Consider the following 18,147-nt stretch of genomic DNA (forward strand, 5'->3'; position numbering starts at 1 on the left):
GCAGAGTGTACCTCCACAGGGAGGCTAACGTGTACCGCCACATGGAGGCTAACGTGTATCTCCACAGGGAGGCTAAAGTGTACTGCCACAGGGATGCCAGAGTGTACCCCCACAGGGAGGGCCAGTGTGTACCCACACAGCGATGACCAGAGTGTACCTCCACAGGGAGGCTAACGTGTACCGCCACATGGAGGCTAACGTGTACTGCCACAGGAAGGGCTAAAGTGTACCACTACAGGGAGGGCAGAGCGTACCGCCACAGGGAGGGCCAGAGTGTACCACCACAGGGAGGGCCAGAGTGTACCACCACAGGGAGGCTAACGTGTACCGCCTGCAGGAAGGGCTAAAGTGTACTGCCACAGGGAGGCTAACATGTACCGCCACAGGGACGGCAGAGCGTACCGCCACAGGGAGGGCCAGAGTGTACCGCCACAGGGAGGGCCAGAGTGTACCGCCACAGGGAGGGCCAGAGTGTATCGCCACAGGGAGGGCAGAGCTTACTGCCACAGGGAGGGCCAGAGTGTACCGCCAAAGGGAGGTCCAGAGTGTACCGCCACAGGGAAGGCCAGAGTGTACCACCACAGGGAGAGCCAAAGTATACCGCCACAGGGAGGGCGAGAGTGTACCACCATAAGGAGGGCAGAGCGTACTGCCACAGGGAGGCCAGAGTGTACCGCCACAGGAAGGCTAATGTGTACCACCACAGGGAGGCCAGAGTGGACCACCACAGGGAGGGCCAAAGTGTCCTGCCACAGGGAGGCCAGAGTGGACTGCCACAGGGAGGGCCAAAGTGTCCTGCCACAGGGAGGGCCAAAGTGTCCTGCCACAGGGAGGGCCAAAGTGTCCTGCCACAGGGAGGCCAGAGTGTACCACCACAGAGAGGGCCAAAGTGTCCTGCCAATGGGAGGCTAACGTGTACCGCAACAGCAAGGCTAAAGTGTACCGCCACAGGGAGGGCCAGAGTGTACCGCCACAGGGAGGGCCAGAGTGTACCACCACAGGGAGGACAGAGTGTACCGCCACAGGGAGGGCAGAGTGTACTGCTACAGGGAGGCCAGAGTGTACAGCCACAGGGAGGCCAAAGTGTACGGTCACCACAGGGAGGCCAGAGTGCACCACCACAGGGAGGCCAGAGTGTACCCCCACAGGGAGGGCTAGAGTATACCGCCACAGGGAGGGCCAGAGTATACCGCCACAGGGAGGACCAGAGTGTACCGCCACAGGGAGGCCCAGAGTGTACCGCCACAGGAGGGAGGGCTAGAGCGTACCACCACAAGGAGGGTCAGAGCGTACCACCACAGGGAGGTTAATGTGTACCACAACAGGGAGGCTAAAGTGTACCGCCACAGGGAGGGCCAATGTAACCTGCCAGCAGGGAGGGCCAGAGTGTGCCGTCACAGGGAAGGCCAGAGTGTGCTGCCACAGGGAGGCCAGAGTGTACCATCACAGGGAGGCCAAAGTCGACCACCACAGGAAGGCCAGAGTGGACCGCCACAGGAAGGCTAAAATATACTGCCACAGGGAGGGCCAATGTGTACCGCCACAGGGAGGAACAATGTGTCCTGCCAGCAGGGAGGGCCAGAGTGTACCGCCACAGGGAGGGCAGAGCATACTGCCACAGAGAGGGGAGAGCGTACTGCCACAGAGAGGGCCAAAGTGTCCTGCCAAAGGGAGAGCCAATGTGTCCTGCCAGCAGGAAGGCCAGAGTGTACCACCACAGGGAGGGCCAAACTCTACTGCCAGAGGGCGGGCTAAAGTGTATTGCCACAGGGAGGCTAAAGTGTACCGCCACAGGACAGGCCAAAGTGTACCACCACAGGAAGGGCCAAAGTGTACTGCCACAGGGAGAGCCAAAGTGTACTGACACAAGGAGGGCTAATATGTACCGCCTCAGGGAGGTCCAATCTGTATCGCCACAGGGAGGGCCAAAGAGTCCTGCCAGCAGGGAGGCCAGAGTGTACCGCCACAGGGAGGGCAGAGTGTACCCCCCTCAGGGAGGGACAAAGTGTACTGCCACAGGGAGGACAGAGTGTACCACCACAAGGAGGGCCAAAGTGTACCGCCACAAGGAGGCTTAAGTGTGCTGCCACACGGAGGCCAAAATGTACTGCCACAGGGAGGCCAGAGTGTACCGCCAGAGGGAGGCTAGAGTGTTCTGCCACAAGGAGGCCAGAGTGTACTGCCACAGGGAGGCCAGAGTGTACTGCCACAGGGAGGGCCAGAGTGTACCGCCACAGGGAGGGCCAGAGTGTACCGCCACAGGGAGAGCCAGAGTGTACTGTCACAGGGAGGGCCAGAGTGTACAGCCACAGGGAGGGCCAGAGTGTACCGCCACAGGGAGGCCAGAGTGTACTGGCACAGGGAGGCCAGAGTGTACTGCCACAGGGAGGGCAAAGCATACTGTCACAGGGAGGGCCAGAGTGTACTGCCTCAGGGAGGGCAGAGTGTACCGCCACAGGGAGGCTAGAGTGTTCTGCCACAGGGAGGCCAGAGTGTACTGCCACAGGAGGGTAAGAGTGTACCGTCACAGGGAGCGCAGAGCGTACCGCCACAAGGAGGGCCAGAGTGTACCGCCACAGGGCGGCCAGAGTGTACTGCCACAGGAAAGCCAGAGAGTACCCTCAAAGGGAGGGCCAGAGTGTACCCCCACAGGGAGGGCCAGAGTGTAGCGCCACAGTGAGGCCAGAGTGTACTGCCACAGGGAGGGCCAGAGTGTACCGCCACAGGGAGGGCCAGAGTGTACCGCCACAGGGAGGCCAGAGTGTACTGCCACAGGGAGGCCAGAGTGTACCGTCACAGGGACGCAAGAGTGTACTGCCATCGGGAGGGCCAGAGTGTACCGTCACAGGGAGGGCAGAGTGTACTGCCACAGGGAGGCCAGAGTGTACCGCCACAGGGAGGCAAGAGTGTACTGCCATCGGGAGGGCCAGAGTGTACCGTCACAGGGAGGGCAGAGAGTACCGCCACAGGGAGGGCCAGAGTGTACCGCCACAGGGAGGGCATAGCATACTGCCACAGAGAGGACAGAGCGTACCGCCACAGAGAGGGCCAAAGTGTCCTGCCAAAGGGATGCCAGAGTGTACTCCCACTGGGAGGCCAGAGTGTACCCCCACAGGGGGGAAAGAGTGTACCTCCAGAGGGAGGCCAGAGTGTACCGCCACAGGGAGGCCAGAGTGTATTGCCACAGGGACGCTTGCGTCACAGACAGACATTAGCCATGTTCTGTTGATACAAAAAGAATATTAAAGGGACTTCAGAAATCTTTATAAATTATTATGGAAGTTGGATATTTCCACACATCTCTAGTGTAGTCATTATGTAAAATACAGATCTTGAGACTAGAGTATTCTTTATTTAGAAAGGATTGTGGGGGAAAGGCTAGTTATCCCTCATGTAGCCATAAAAATATGAAATCATAATCCTGCAGGAATAAAAACTGCAGAGACGTGTCTGTTTTGGGAATATGTCCTTGTTGCTCATTTCCGGTTTTGAAGTCCTCACAATAGTAGGTAGGTGGACAACGGCACAGAGAAAATGTGGTTTGCCCAAGATCAAACAATTCGTTTTAATAGGAGACCCAACATTGTATGGCAGGACTGCTCGTTTCGAGGCCCATAACTTCCCCATTGCAGAACATTTGAGTAGGATGTGAGACTGGGCACTGCCTCCCACTGATAATATTCCCTCTATAACGAGTTCCAGTCGAGTTTACTTAGACACAGCCTAGTCACTGCCAGGACTTAGTCGAATTCCAAGTACTTCCTGCCGTGCATAGATGGTAGAGGAATAGATTCAAAAAGTGACTGCCTGAGGACACACAGTTTGTAGCATGAGGTGCTGGGAGTATAAACTCTGTCACCTGTTTCCACAGTTTCCAACATGCACACTACGCCATGACTACGTGGGGATATTTCTAATGGGAGGGCACAGGGACTTCCATCTACAGAAAAAAACACCACTGTTTTGGGAGCCGTTTCCAGATTTGTAATGCAGAGTTGACTACCAGCATCTTTTGGTCAAGTGGTAAAGCCGGGAAAACCTGTCTAGCTTCCAGGTTCAATGGCAGACACCTGCCCACTCGTCCACAAGGGGGCGTGCTTCTTACTGACAACCTCAGAGCACTGACACCTTATTGGGGTCCTCTCAGAGATTTTTGGGGTTTTATTCTCTACCAGAACTGAGCCTTTTTCTCCATGCTCACAGTGTTTGCAGATAAGGCAACTAAGAAAGGAGGAGATTGTGACGCCTTCGCTTTGGTGGGGCAGTCGGTAGTTACTGGTCAGAATCCTTTGTGTGAATACTCGGGTTACCAGTGGTAGCTGTATCCTAAGACACTATTTAAATACAACTGAATAATAAGTCCCTCCCTTAGCACTCTTGGTGCCACTAGGCCTAGGCAGAGTTTGCAGAGTTCTGCTATGCGGAACTCCACGAACTAACCCAAAAACTCTGCCGTGCGACGCGGAGTTCCACAAGCAGCAGAGTTTGTTAGGTTACGCACATCTGTGTTGAATTTTTAGCACCAGGTGTTTGTCTTGCATGGAAAAATCAGCGCGAATGGCACCATGCAGGGTGCAAGAATGGGCTGCTTCTTTCTGCCACTCGAGTAGATTTTCATTAGAGAAGCAGCTTCCCCAACGCGAACGGGTGGTTTCTTAGCGCGAGCTGTCACGACCATCCATGACCGACTGCGCTGAGAAAACCCGCTGGAAGGTGGTCTAACAATGGATTTTCCTTGTTCACGCTCACCAACTTAACGAAGGTGAACACGAGCAAGGAAAAAACTCTGCTCCGTGGAGTGAAGTTTTTCGCAACTCCGTGGAGTGGAGTTTTCCCAACCCTGCGCAGTGCGAAAAACTCAGCGAACGGAGCAGAGTTCACCACCAAGGCCTGGTTGCCACAAGCAGTGAGAGGTTAAAGCTAACTATGGGAGGTGGTAAAGGGATTGTAACTCAAGGTACAATATGACACAGTGGTCAAAATGAAAATAAGAAGTCAGAGCTGTTTCTTTTAAAGAGATTGGAGGTCTCATTTCGGAGAGGATGTTAAGGAGTTAAACTGGAAGAGTTTGCTCAAATCATAGACCCACAATATATACATCATCTGATGCTGCTATGTGCAAAGTAGCTATACACACACTTAGTATCCTGAGATGTTATGTTGCTCATAGTTAATAAAGCACCAGCACATACACCAATGGTTTCTTGGTGCTACCAAAGAGTATCTTTCCGGGCTCCAAGTCAGCCCAAGAGTCTGGAAGGGGAGACGGACACAGCTAGGTGCCACAGCGGATGGCGCACTTTGCTACAAGTGTGACTAAAGGGGCCTTCCCTCCATCCTTCCTTCCATGGAGCACGTAGGTTAAGACTCTTGAGCTGACTTAGAGCCCCTTCAACGAGTGGAGTGACAAAGGATACCCCATCAAGTGGTTTACCCTTATCACAAGGTTGGTAAGGATGGAGCCCGCTTTAGAACAGGTCCTGAAGAATGCCGCGTACCCTTTCGGGACACCAGGCAGAAACATATTGACCCTATACACTACGGTGAGGGGACAATAACTTCCCCAGGTCACTGTTCAGTTTTTTAATACCATACAGTTGCCCACCTTATTAAAATTGATTTGACAACTGTAATGGTTTTTAAATCACACTTACTATTCACGGGTCCCCACTTAGTTTAGAAGTGCATCCCTGTCGTCAGGTGAATGCCCGCCCTCTATCAAACCAAGTTTTTAGAGGGCGAGGACTGCTGATGATGAAGCATGACACCAGGTGATGTGTGAGGCCAGTCCTTCCCCTTTTTGTCAGATGTCAACACTCGCAATTTAATTTTGAGCACCATTGGTGCCTTTTCTGGGAACAGCTCCACTTGTGTTTAACATTATATGTTGGATGCTGGCTCGCTCCTGGTGCCCTGTGCCTCTAGTTCCCTCCTCCGGTTAACCGCTGGGGTTAGTGTGGTTTATAGTGTTCAGGGATGAGCTCTGTGGAGCTCTGCAGTGAATATGCACAGGGTATTGCCGTTGATGTTAAAAAGATGTGGGTTCAGGGATGAGCTCTGTGGAGCTCCACAGTGAACATGCACAGGGTATGGATGTAGATGTTAAAAAGATGTGGGTTCAGGGATGAGCTCTGTGGAGCTCCACAGTGAACATGCACAGGGTATGGATGTAGATGTTAAAAAGATGTGGGTTCAGGGATGAGCTCTGTGGAGCTCTGCAGTGAACATGCACAGGGTATGGACGTCGATGTTAAAAAGATGTGGATTCAGGGATGAGCTTTGTGGAGCTCCACAGTGAACATGCACAGGGTATGGATGTAGATGTTAAAAAGATGTGGGTTCAGGGATGAGCTCTGTGGAGCTCCACAGTGAACATGAACAGGGTATGGACGTCGATGTTAAAAAGATGTGGGTTAAGGGATGAGCTCTGTGGAGCTCCACAGTGAACATGCACAGGGTATGGATGTAGATGTTAAAAAGATGTGGGTTTCAGGATGAGCTCTGTGGAGCTCTGCAGTGAACATGCACAGGGTATGGACGTCGATGTTAAAAAGATGTGAGTTCAGGGATGAGCTCTGTGGAGCTCCGCAGTGAACATGCACAGGGTATGGACGTCGATGTTAAAAAGATGTGGGTTCGGGGATGAGCTCTGTGGAGCTCCGCAGTGAACATGCACAGGGTATGGATGTAGATGTTAAAAAGATGTGGGTTCAGGGATGAGCTCTGTGGAGCTCCGCAGTGAACATGCACAGGGTATGGACGTCGATGCTAAAAAGATGTGAGTTCAGGGATGAGCTCTGTGGAGCTCCGCAGTGAACATGAACAGGGTATGACATCGATGTTAAAAAGATGTGGGTTAAGGGATGAGCTCTGTGGAGCTCCGCAGTGAACATGCACAGGGTATGGACGTCGATGCTAAAAAGAATTGAGTTCAGGAATGAGCTCTGTGGAGCTCCGCAGTGAACATGCACAGGGTATGGACGTCGATGTTAAAAAGATGTGGATTCAGGGATGAGCTCTGTGGAGCTCTGCAGTGAACATGCACAGGGTATGGACGTCGATGCTAAAAAGATTTGGGTTCAGGGATGAGCTCTGTGGAGCTCCGCAGTGAACATGCACAGGGTATGGACGTCGATGTTAAAAAGATGTGGGTTCGGGAATGAGCTCTGTGGAGCTCCGCAGTGAACATACACAGGGTATGGATGTAGATGTTAAAAAGATGTGGGTTCAAGGATGAGCTCTGTGGAGCTCCACAGTGAACATGCACAGGCTATGGACGTCGGTGTTAAAAAGATGTGGGTTCAGGGATGAGCTCTGTGGAGCTCCGCAGTGAACATGAACAGGGTATGGATGTAGATGTTAAAAAGATGTGGGTTCGGGGATGAGCTCTGTGGAGCTCTGCAGTGAACATACACAGGGTATGGATGTAGATGTTAAAAAGATGTGGGTTCAAGGATGAGCTCTGTGGAGCTCCACAGTGAACATGCACAGGCTATGGACGTCGATGTTAAAAAGATGTGGGTTCAGGGATGAGCTCTGTGGAGCCCTGCAGTGAACATGAACAGGGTTGTGCATCGAGGTTAAAAACATTTGGGTTCTAGGAAGAGCTTTGAGGAGCTCCGCAGTCATGGTCTCACTCGGGGAAGATGTTTGTGATGGATGCACAGGAATAATCTTAGTTATGGTTAGGTAACGCCCATGTATTAGCCACTACGTTAAGACCAAGACATAACTCTGTAAAAAAAAAGGAAAATTATGGGTTACTGTGCATAAAAAATGAAAAAAAGGGGTTTTGCGGTTTATATGTTTTAATAAATACAGCCGGGAGTTTTAAGACCCCTAACCCAAGAACTTGCTTTTGTATTCATGGTCTCTTATAAGTGGTGTGTACGCAGTTGGGGGCTTTAGGGAGAGGGTGTTGTCCCACGGGACATCGGCCGCTACCTGACCATATGCAGAGGCTCACCCATCTAGTGGGAGCTGTGCCTATGGTAATGACACTAAGGCCGAACAGGGGCAATGGAGCAGGTTGCCGCAACCTTTGGGCAGGGATAGGTCTGGGATTGGTTGGGGCACAGCACCCAGAGGCATTAGAATATTTCCGGGGTCATTCACAGCAACATGGTCGACCCCGCCCTTAAAAGGTGCCACGAGGCAGTGGGCAGGTCTCTTGCCCACTCGCTGCCTCGGACACAACCGGACCTCGTGACCCCCCCTCATGGATATCTTCGGAACGGCATTCTCCACTGCTGCAACTCTGCAGCCACAGCCCTCATTTGCTACCCCTGGGAGCCACACGGGTTAGAAAGCCTGTTTTCCCCACCCACCATCCTCAGAGCAAAGGACACTAGATGGGGGGAGTGCTCGGTTCTTGTGGCTCAGCAGGCAGGGCAAATGTAAGGTTTTGCAATCTGGTTTGGTGAAGTTATCTGGGCTTTATGGGGAGTCGAGGTAATGGCTTGTGTCCTACCTAACACACCTTTTTAGGTCTCGCCTGAGCCAGCGCTTATAGCGCTGCTCTGGCGAGAGTTTTAGTAAGCGGGTTTTGGAAGTGCTAACCTGGTTGCTTTTTTCAGGCCTCCAGCTTGCGTTCGCGATGTCGTGCACGCGCACAGCTGCTATCCTGGTTTCTAGCATTCCTTTCATCGCACGGCCGGCTTTCCTCCCCCTCTCTCACCCGCTCTTCCCCCTCCCTTACTGCACGGAAGATCGGTTGTGTTTCTAATCTCAGACCGCTTTCATTCTCTGCCTCTGCTGATTACTTTCACTTTCGCGCCGCCGCAATGTAAGGCTGCTCTGGTCTGTCTCATTCTCTCACGCTATCTCGTTCTGCCTCAGATCAGACTCTTCTCTTCGAGGTCTGTCTCGTGAAGTCTCTGGTGTAACTCGCTCACATCTGTCTCACTTGTTTATTTAATTGCGCGCCACACAACTCCCGGCCAGGTCGCGCTTGTTGCTTTACTTGTATTCAAAAGTGATTTTAAAACGGGGTAATTCGTTTGTTAATGCAACGACCACCGATTTTAAACTGTGTAATAAAATACAAATTTTATTATTTTTACACCTGCAGCTCCGGGATGATGTTGTGCCAAAGACAGCCGGTAGTATTTTTTTCTTTTTCCAAGCATGTCATGTCTACCTCGGTTCTCTTTATATCCAATGTGGTCACACTCCGTTAATGGTATATCGCCAGGCTCCGAAGATTGAGTTCAAGCCTGTTCATTTTTTGCAGGGCCTCTAAAGTACCCAGGTGGGCTGGTGACTCTTGCCTGCTGTCTGCCCTACTTCTGCAGGAATGGTGCTGTATGCAGACCGCGCACACATGAACAGAACTGCTTCTAGGCGCTGCGGTAGATCGCTATGTCAATTTTAATATCGCCAAAGATATTGTACCTATTTTCCTGAATGCCCAACTCCAGAAACGTGGGCTGTTCTTTTTCCAAACAATGTTTTAGTATGTAGGGAAGCGGCAGCAATTTCCGTCAGGCAGCTTCCCTTGGCTTCCAGCCATTCGCGTGGGAGATAGTTTTGATTGCTCAGACTTTTCGGAGTTAAGCTCTGAAACTATTTATTGTCTAGCACGCCTCTGTTTTATTATATAGAGCAAACGGGGCACCTGGTTTTTATACTTCACTACCTGCCTGCTGGGGTAAGGGGCAGCGTAGTTCAGATAGAACCAGGAAGAGGTGTAAGAATGACAAAGGTGTGTGGTGTTTTATTATTATGTATATATCAGCCGTGCTCTCTATCAGGCCTTCCCACATGCACCATCGCAGCTCTCGTATCCCGCTACTGCAGGCCTTCTTTCTTTCCATACTTTATGAATTAAGGTTTTTTGTCTCTATACTGTGCTGTACAGCTAAACACTTATGCGGTCCCAAAGGCGAGACCTATTGGCTATGCCAATGCTTGTTTCTGTTGCAGGTCATCCTAGTATATTGTAGCTATGTTGGTTCTTTTCTTTACAGGTCAGATTAATATTTCGTATCTATGTTGGTTGGCGGGTGAGGTCATGATGGTGGGACAGTTCGGGTCCATGAAAGGCCCCCTTTTAGACCAAAGTACCAGCGGCAATGCTGGGCCAGTGGTGGCTCCTCCACTAAGGCGGAGGAGCGTCGCCCCACTGCTTTGCAGCAGGGAAGTAAAGGAAACATAAAATGATACCTCGCGTTACCACCGTTTTAGGTTTCCTTCTGCTGCAGCTTCGCGTTTATCTGTAGGTGTTCATTTCCTTGAAACCGATCAGGCGTTCAAGCATGAATGTACATTTATCGGTTATGTAAAATGTGTAAATATGCTAGTTTCAACTTAATTTTTTCACAAAACTCAAAATAAATATGGATAAATGCAGCTAACATCAGCAAAAAATAAATATGGATAAATACAGACGGAAATGTCAACAACAACAAAAAATACCATAAAAACAGGAGCCCTATTTATAATATACAGCAATAATCAGGTTTCACGAAATAGGTCGCACACTGCTCGTCATACCAGCAAATAGCCCCATAGAACTCTGAATAATGTAGTGGCTTCGGAGAGTACGCCTATGCCACGAGTATGTCACTATTATGCCATCCCTGGACATGTGTTTCGAGGTAATTGCCTCTTGTCAGCAGGGAGCAGGTAAGTATGTGGGGTGCCGAATAGACTGCCAAAATATTAAAGGTATAGTACCTCTCACGGCGCGCAGGTGCGGAACCAAGGCTCGTCAGCCCAAGTCGCTCGAGAGAGCTTAAATGCAAATACGAAATAGGTCGCACACTGCTCGTCATACCAGCAAATAGCCCCATAGAACTCTGGATAATGTAGTGGCTTCGGTGAGTACGCCTATGCCACGAGTATGTCACTATTATGCCATCCCTGGACACGTGTTTCGAGGTAATTGCCTCTCGTCAGCAGGGAGCAGGTAAGTATGTGGGGTGCCGAATAGACTGCCAAAATATTAAAGGTATAGTACCTCTCACGGCGCGCAGGTGCGGAACCAAGGCTCGTCAGCCCAAGTCGCTCGAGAGAGCTTAAATGCAAATACGAAATAGGTCGCACACTGCTCGTCATACCAGCAAATAGCCCCATAGAACTCTGGATAATGTAGTGGCTTCGGTGAGTACGCCTATGCCACGAGTATGTCACTATTATGCCATCCCTGTACACGTGTTTCGAGGTAATTGCCTCTCGTCAGCAGGGAGCAGGTAAGTATGTGGGGTGCCGAATAGAGTGCCAAAAAATTAAAGGTATAGTACCTCTCACGGCGCGCAGGTGCGGAACCAAGGCTCGTCAGCCCAAGTCGCTCGAGAGAGCTTAAATGCAAATACGAAATAGGTCGCACACTGCTCGTCATACCAGCAAATAGCCCCATAGAACTCTGGATAATGTAGTGGCTTCGGTGAGTACGCCTATGCCACGAGTATGTCACTATTATGCCATCCCTGGACACGTGTTTCGAGGTAATTATGTGGGGTGCCGAAGAGACTGCCAAAATATTAAAGGTATAGTACCTCTCACGGCGCGCAGGTGCGGAACCAATAGCACAATAACACAAAGAGGGTGAGGGACTATCACTCTTGTTCCCCCTGATTCAATCAATTAAACAACAAAAGAGTGACAAGAGATAAGGGAGCAAAAAAAGGCACGGGCAAAAACCAAAAAGATTTGTTAAAAGAACCCTCACTCACCAACCTAGTTGGTGACATGCTTCATCATCGGGTTCCCACCAGAGAGGCCGAATGCCTCTCTGGTGTGCTGCGACGCCTGTGTTACAGCGGAGCTGGTTTCTGATTGTGAAAGGGAGTGAGATTAAAAGGTAAATGATTTTAACCAATAACAAATTTATTCTTGGCAAATCAAAGACCAATAAAAACGTGAGTTGGGCAAGATCTGGTTTGTGAGGTTAACCAGAGCTTGACCAATTTATAAGGTCGACATGTTTCTGCTTATTGCGCCCAGTTGGCTAAGCTTTCATCAGGACCACAAGGGTCTCCATGGCGGTATGCACACGCTAAGGCGCACCCTGACCTGTGGAGATCAAATGGTAAAACTCACGGTTTTACCGAGAAGCCTCCTATTTATCCGGGGCTAAGAATGTCTGAAAAGAAAATAAGACAGACAAACCACATATAAAAACATGGAGACAAAACATTGTTGATTGCATTTCATCTTTTTAACGTGCTTGTGTGAACAAAACTTTTTGTAAACCGTGCTGTGGAGCGAGAGTGGGTGTCCGAATAGCGATAATAGCTAACAACACCTCGATACGAGTGATTATTCGTCGTTTATGAACGGAAATGTAGACTATTTTCACAAGACCATAAACACTAGTTGTGCCTGCATTTGATTACATCAAGTGATGTCAGAGCTACTGAAAAAGTGCAATCGTAGTGGCTATTTAGCCGGAGTGTATGTCGAACATATAGCGAACTCGTGAAGTGGTAGGCATGCTAAAAACAAGCGTCTGAGGTGTTTGCCAGGCGCCGTTGCTCCAGAGCATGTCTAACATTTAAAATTGGTTATAAAAACAGCTGCATGGAAAAACCAAATGGCCCTCTTACTTATGTTCTTGGTGTTACTAGCATCATGGGTCCGGGAGGGGGGTAGTGAGCTATAGTATCTGGCGAAATAAAAAGACAAATCGTAACTGTTTTGATCTGCTTAAGGAAGATAAGTTGAAAGGAAACTAGTGCCGTGTCAAAAAGTGGTTCGTCGACTTACTTCCATGCTCGCACACTCCCGCGATCAACCTCGATCTGTCCTCCTCGGCCCGGATATTAGTGAGTGAATGGGGAACACGGAAGTAAATACTCCGTGATTCCCGTCACGTGATTATTTTTACGTGCGTATGCGTGTGATGCAGTCCGAAGGGGCGGGTGATGACGAAGTTTGAGTTCGTGTTCCTATTGGTTCTCCCCTCGTGATGGGGAGGTTTTGGGCTGGCGTGTTTTATTCAACAGGTTGATAATGCCAAATACAAACTTTGTCAATAAGTCAATTTACAACGTCTAATCTCAATTATTACACCCTTTTCCTTCATGCTTGTCAGTTTGTAAGGGTTGGCATAAATCAAATCATAAAACTGCCTATGGGGAGTCTTGATCGAGGACAGTTTATGTCAACATGATAATTCGGGCTGACGAGAAAATTGGGGAATCAAAGGCTGTGTGCGGTGCAAAGAACTGCACGGAGGCTACTAAGGTGTTGATGCCAAACTGGTTAGGTTGGGTCAGCGAATTAGTTCTTCAATATGGAACCCCAAGGGATATTGTCATTCAGACCTTTGAGATGAGTAGATAAACGATAAACCCAACGTTGTTCTTTCTCAAATAGCAATTGTTGGGTATTTGCTCCAGGCCTCAGTTTTTCAATGATCGTCCATCTCATGTCATTTGTTGTGTGATTTAACAGCAAAAAGTGTTCCGCCAGTTTTGTGCTCAACTTGCGACATCGGATGGTGCTGCGATGTTCGCAGATGCGCTGTTTTATTTTCCTACTCGTCATGCCGACGTATCTCAGTCCGCATGGGCAAGTGATCAAGTAAACCACGTTGGTGGAATTGCAATTGGTGTGCATTCTCTGCATCCATTGTTTTCCTTGTTCAAGTATTAAATACTTAGAGGGGGAGGTCAAATGGCAGACACTGCATGAGCCACAAGGATAGTGGCCAACAATGGGAGGACGATGGACTGTTCTTGATTTCTCTCCTGAACTTTCGGACGGGTATGCACCAGGGAGTCCTTAATGCTCCTTGCTCTTTTATAAGAGAACAAGGGTTTCTCCCAATCATGTTTATTGCTTGTCAGGATATTCCAATGTTTCCTTATGGACTTGCTTACTGCGTTGGAGGCTGCGTTGTAAGTTGTGACGCAAGTGAGAGGTATGGTGTCCTGATCCCCTTTCTCATAAACTTCCAGAAGAGCTTCTCTGTTTTGGTTACGAGCTCGTTTGTTGCTCTTTGAGAGTATTTTGTCAGGGTAACCGCGATCTTTCAATTTGGCAGTGAGTTCATTGGCTTGTTTCTTGTATGTTGAAACATCACTCCCTTTCACAATCAGAAACCAGCTCCGCTGTAACACAGGCGTCGCAGCACACCAGAGAGGCATTCGGCCTCTCTGGTGGGAACCCGATGATGAAGCATGTCACCAACTAGGTTGGTGAGTGCGGAACCAATAGCCCCATAGAACTTTGGATAATGTGGTGGCTTCGGTGAGTACGCCTATGCCACGAGTATGTCACTATTCGGCATCCCACATACTTACCTGCTCCCTGCTGACGAGAGGCAATTACCTCGAAACACGTGTCCAGGGATGGCATAATAGTGACATACTCGTGGCATAGGCGTACTCACCGAAGCCACTACATTATCCAGAGTTCTATGGGGCTATTTGCTGGTATGACGAGCAGTGTGCGACCTATTTCGTATTAATAATCAGGTTTTAATGGGGCCCCTCAGCCCTTTGGACCGCGGTGCCACTGCACCTGCTGCACCAACGGAAGCTGCCTCCCTTGTAAGGAGACAGTGACGAGGGGGATTGTTCTATGGTCCGGGGTCTGGTGGCGTGGGGATGTCATGTACAGACTCGTTTGCTCAAGTACACTCCTTTGCACAGGACAGCGCCTGTGTCCTCGCCAGAAGCACGAGGAGCTATACAAATGTTACATGACAATCCTGTGCGCCGCTAACCAGAAACAGTCGCTCTTGATGCAACTTGCGCAACTCCACAAACGGACGCTCCTTGGCCCCCTGCCAATAACACATTATAGTGTCTCGTGGCAGCGAAGGCCAGAGTCACAGGCAGAAGAGGAAGGGGCGGGGCCTGGGAAGGAGCCGGGGGGTGTGGAGAGGGGGGAACGCCCTGGAATGTGGGAGGGAGACGGTGACATGGCCTGAGGAGGAAAGACCAGCAGCAGCTGAGGCGCTTTTCTGCTAGCAAGCTCGGAGGCGCCTGGAAGCCTCACCTCGGCTGAAGAGGAGCCCTCGGCCCCTGAGCAGCGCACTGAACCCTGGGTCTGGGAGCTAGGTCTTCCTCAGAGTGAAAGACTCTACCCCGAGATGCAGCGGGATCTGTGAGCTTCAGACTCTGCTCCGTGGGTGCAAACTTCACTACACAGTCTATCAGGGCCACTTGTTCCCCCCTCAAGTGCCATCTTCACCCCCAAGTCCTATCTGCCCCCACAGTGCACATTCTACCCATGACGTGCATTGTTTAGCCCGCGGCCACGCACCCTACCCCTTCAGTTATTCCACGGGGCACTACGTCTGCTCTTCACTGACTTGCACACTACACCGGTGCACAAACTGCACCCTCTAAGCACCAGTTACCCCACAGTGCACTCTGCCCCTGATGCACTACACCGGTGCACAAACTGCACCCTCTAAGCTGCCAGACTAAGCACCAGTTACCCCACAGTGCACTCTACCCCTGATGCACTACACCGGTGCACAAACTGCACCCTCTAAGCACCAGTTACCCCACAGTGCACTCTGCCCCTGATGCACTTCACCGGTGCACAAACTGCACCCTCTAAGCTGCCAGACTAAGCACCAGTTACCCCACAGTGCACTCTACCCCGATGCACTACACCGGTGCACAAACTGTACCCTCTAACCAACAGTTACCCCACAGTGCACTCTGCCCCTGATGCACTACACCTGTGCACAAGCTGTACCCTTTAAGCACCAGTTACCCCACAGTGCACTCTACCCCTGATGCACTACACCGGTGCACAAACTGTACCCTCTAGCCAACAGTTACCCCACAGTGCACTCTACCCCGGATGCACTACACCTGTGCACAAACTGTACCCTCTAAGCACCAGTTACCCCGCACTGCACTCTCTCCCTGACCTGCACACTACACCAGTGCACAAACTCTACCAGAATTTCCCCCACAGGGCATTCTACAACTGATACACACTCTACCCTGTGCTCCAGTTACCCCCACGTTGCACTCTACCCCTGTTGCACTACACCAGTGTCACAAACTCTACTCTAATTACCCCCACAGGGCATTCTACAACTGATACACACCAGTGCCACACGCGTCCCTGTGCACCAATTATCCCACAGTACACTCGACCCCTGACCTGCACACTACACCAGTGCCACAAACTCTACCCCCTGCGCCCCACTTATCTCAACAGTGCACACTCTACCACTTATATACACACCATAGCAGTGTCACACACTCTCAGCGCCGATTACCCCACAGTACACTCTACCACTTATATACACACCATAGCAGTGTCACACACTCTCAGCGCCGATTACCCCACAGTACACTCTACCACTTATATACACACCATAGCAGTGTCACACACTCTCAGCGCCGATTACCCCACAGTACACTCTACCACTTATATACAAACTACACCAGCGCCACCCATCTAACCTCTGATCTAAAGCTCGAGTTGTAATCTTTACTCGTGGTATAAGCTCTTTCAGAGGCGCAGGCACACCCCAAAGGAGGATGCCCTCCACTCCCCCACGTGGACTTTAGTCTTCCGGGTCACGCGGACCCCTCATCGGGTCCAGTCACGGCCACGTGGGCCCAGGATCCGCCCGCGCCTCGAAGCATCCGCCCCGGAGACCGCACCTGAGTCCATCACCTGCTGCTGGCCTCAAGCATCAGCCCAGGAACGCCCACCCGCGCCGAGCACCCTCCTACGCCTGGAAGCCCCAGTCCGGAGCTCCCAGCTGACTGAAACCAGTAGCGCCTTGAAGCAGTAGTCGGGAGCTGGCGCCTGGGCAGATAAGACCCTTGTGCGCCTGAAGCGCCCATCCGGAGCTTCCACCTGGACGCGCCTTGAAGCACCAGTCCCGAGTCCCCACGGGTGAAGAGGAGACTGGGCTGTGCCTTGAAGCGCCCACCTGGCAGAGGCGCCTCGGCACAGAGCTCCCTCTCGGGTAAACGCAGCAGTCCCAGCGTCTTATCCATCGGCACCAGGAGGCGGCGTCCCCGGCAGCACCTTGAAGCGCCCACCTGGCAGAGCGCCTAGAAGCAGTGGGGACTCGGCTGCGCCTTGACGCGCCCACCTGGCAGAGGCCGGCACAGGGCTCCCACCTGGGTAAACACAGCAGCCCCTGGCGGCGCGTCTCATCCATCCATCCGCGCCTTGACGCGCCCACCTTGGGTAAACACAGCATCCCCGGGCTGCGTGTCTCATCCATCCGCGCCAGGAGGCGGCAGCGCCGGCCTGGGAGTGGCCTGGACTCGGCCGTCTCCGGGGAGGGCTCGGTGCGGGGCCGGCGGCGGGGCTCGGTGATGGACGTGCCCCGGGCAGGAGGCGCCTCCCGCGGGGCTCGGGACTCCGGCACTGGTGAGTGAGTGAGTGTGGGCGAGCGTGTGAGGGCGCGCCTGACTGAATCCACTCCAGGCCCTGAGGGTGAATACAGAGGGGGACCAGTGAAAGGGGTGTAAAGGAAGGAAAGTGCACAAAGGAATAGAACTCAATGTGAGAAATAGAAAAATGAAAGGGGAGAACCCCCTCTAAACTGGCGCGAATGAATGTGTGGAGGGGGCAGGAGAGGGAGAATCGTTTCTGGAAATCACCCCCACCCATGTTATCACGAAAATAACCCCCGGGAACCCCACCGGGATGTCATTATTGTTAGGCGCTGATGGGGCCGTGGCTGGCACGTGTTTCGCTCCGGCCGTTAACTTGCCCTGGAGTTTCCCCACTACGCTACTGATGTGTGTAAGGCGCGGTGGCCTTGTGGGGTTTCACGCGTGTGAGCTTGAACTCTGCTCGTGAGCCCCTGTTCGGACGTTGACCTCTGGGAAAGGTGTGTCTGTGCGACTGGATGAAACGTGTTTGAAGCAGCAGGTAGAAGCGCCTGCGGCGGATGACACGTATATAGCGCTTTCTGCCCTTGAGTGTGTGTCTGTCTCATTCTAGGATTTGTTTTGAGAAGTGTACATACCTGTTTTTGAAAGGGGTGGCGTACTGAGGAACAGACAGGGAGTGGGTGTAGGATAGTGGGGAGTCTGGGCGACAGAAGAGAGGGGGGGATAACAGAGACGGACAGGAGGGGCGGGGGGCCTCGGGCGGTGGGCGCTAGAGAAGACGGGCAGTATGTGTGGGGCGATCTGTGGAGAAAGAGCAGGGGAGAGCCTTCGGGGTCCGCTGAGCGGGCTGGTGGCGGTGGGAGTCAAC

At 51.7% G+C, this 18,147-nt stretch overlaps 1 protein-coding gene across 1 annotated transcript in view; it reads left to right on the forward strand.

Moving 5' to 3' along the window:
* The first annotated feature begins 16,482 nt into the window (after nucleotides 1–16,482).
* Nucleotides 16,483–18,147, forward strand: part of TMEM139 (transmembrane protein 139) — a 144,169-nt gene continuing 142,504 nt past the window's right edge. Inside the window, exon 1 of the mRNA XM_085620064.1 lies at nucleotides 16,483–17,310. The gene's annotated coding sequence lies outside the window, so the exon portion shown is untranslated. The remainder of the gene's footprint in view (nucleotides 17,311–18,147) is intronic.

The sequence above is a fragment of the Triturus cristatus genome, chromosome 7 (assembly GCF_964204655.1).
Source record: "Triturus cristatus chromosome 7, aTriCri1.1, whole genome shotgun sequence".
In the NCBI taxonomy this organism is placed as follows: domain Eukaryota; kingdom Metazoa; phylum Chordata; class Amphibia; order Caudata; family Salamandridae; genus Triturus; species Triturus cristatus.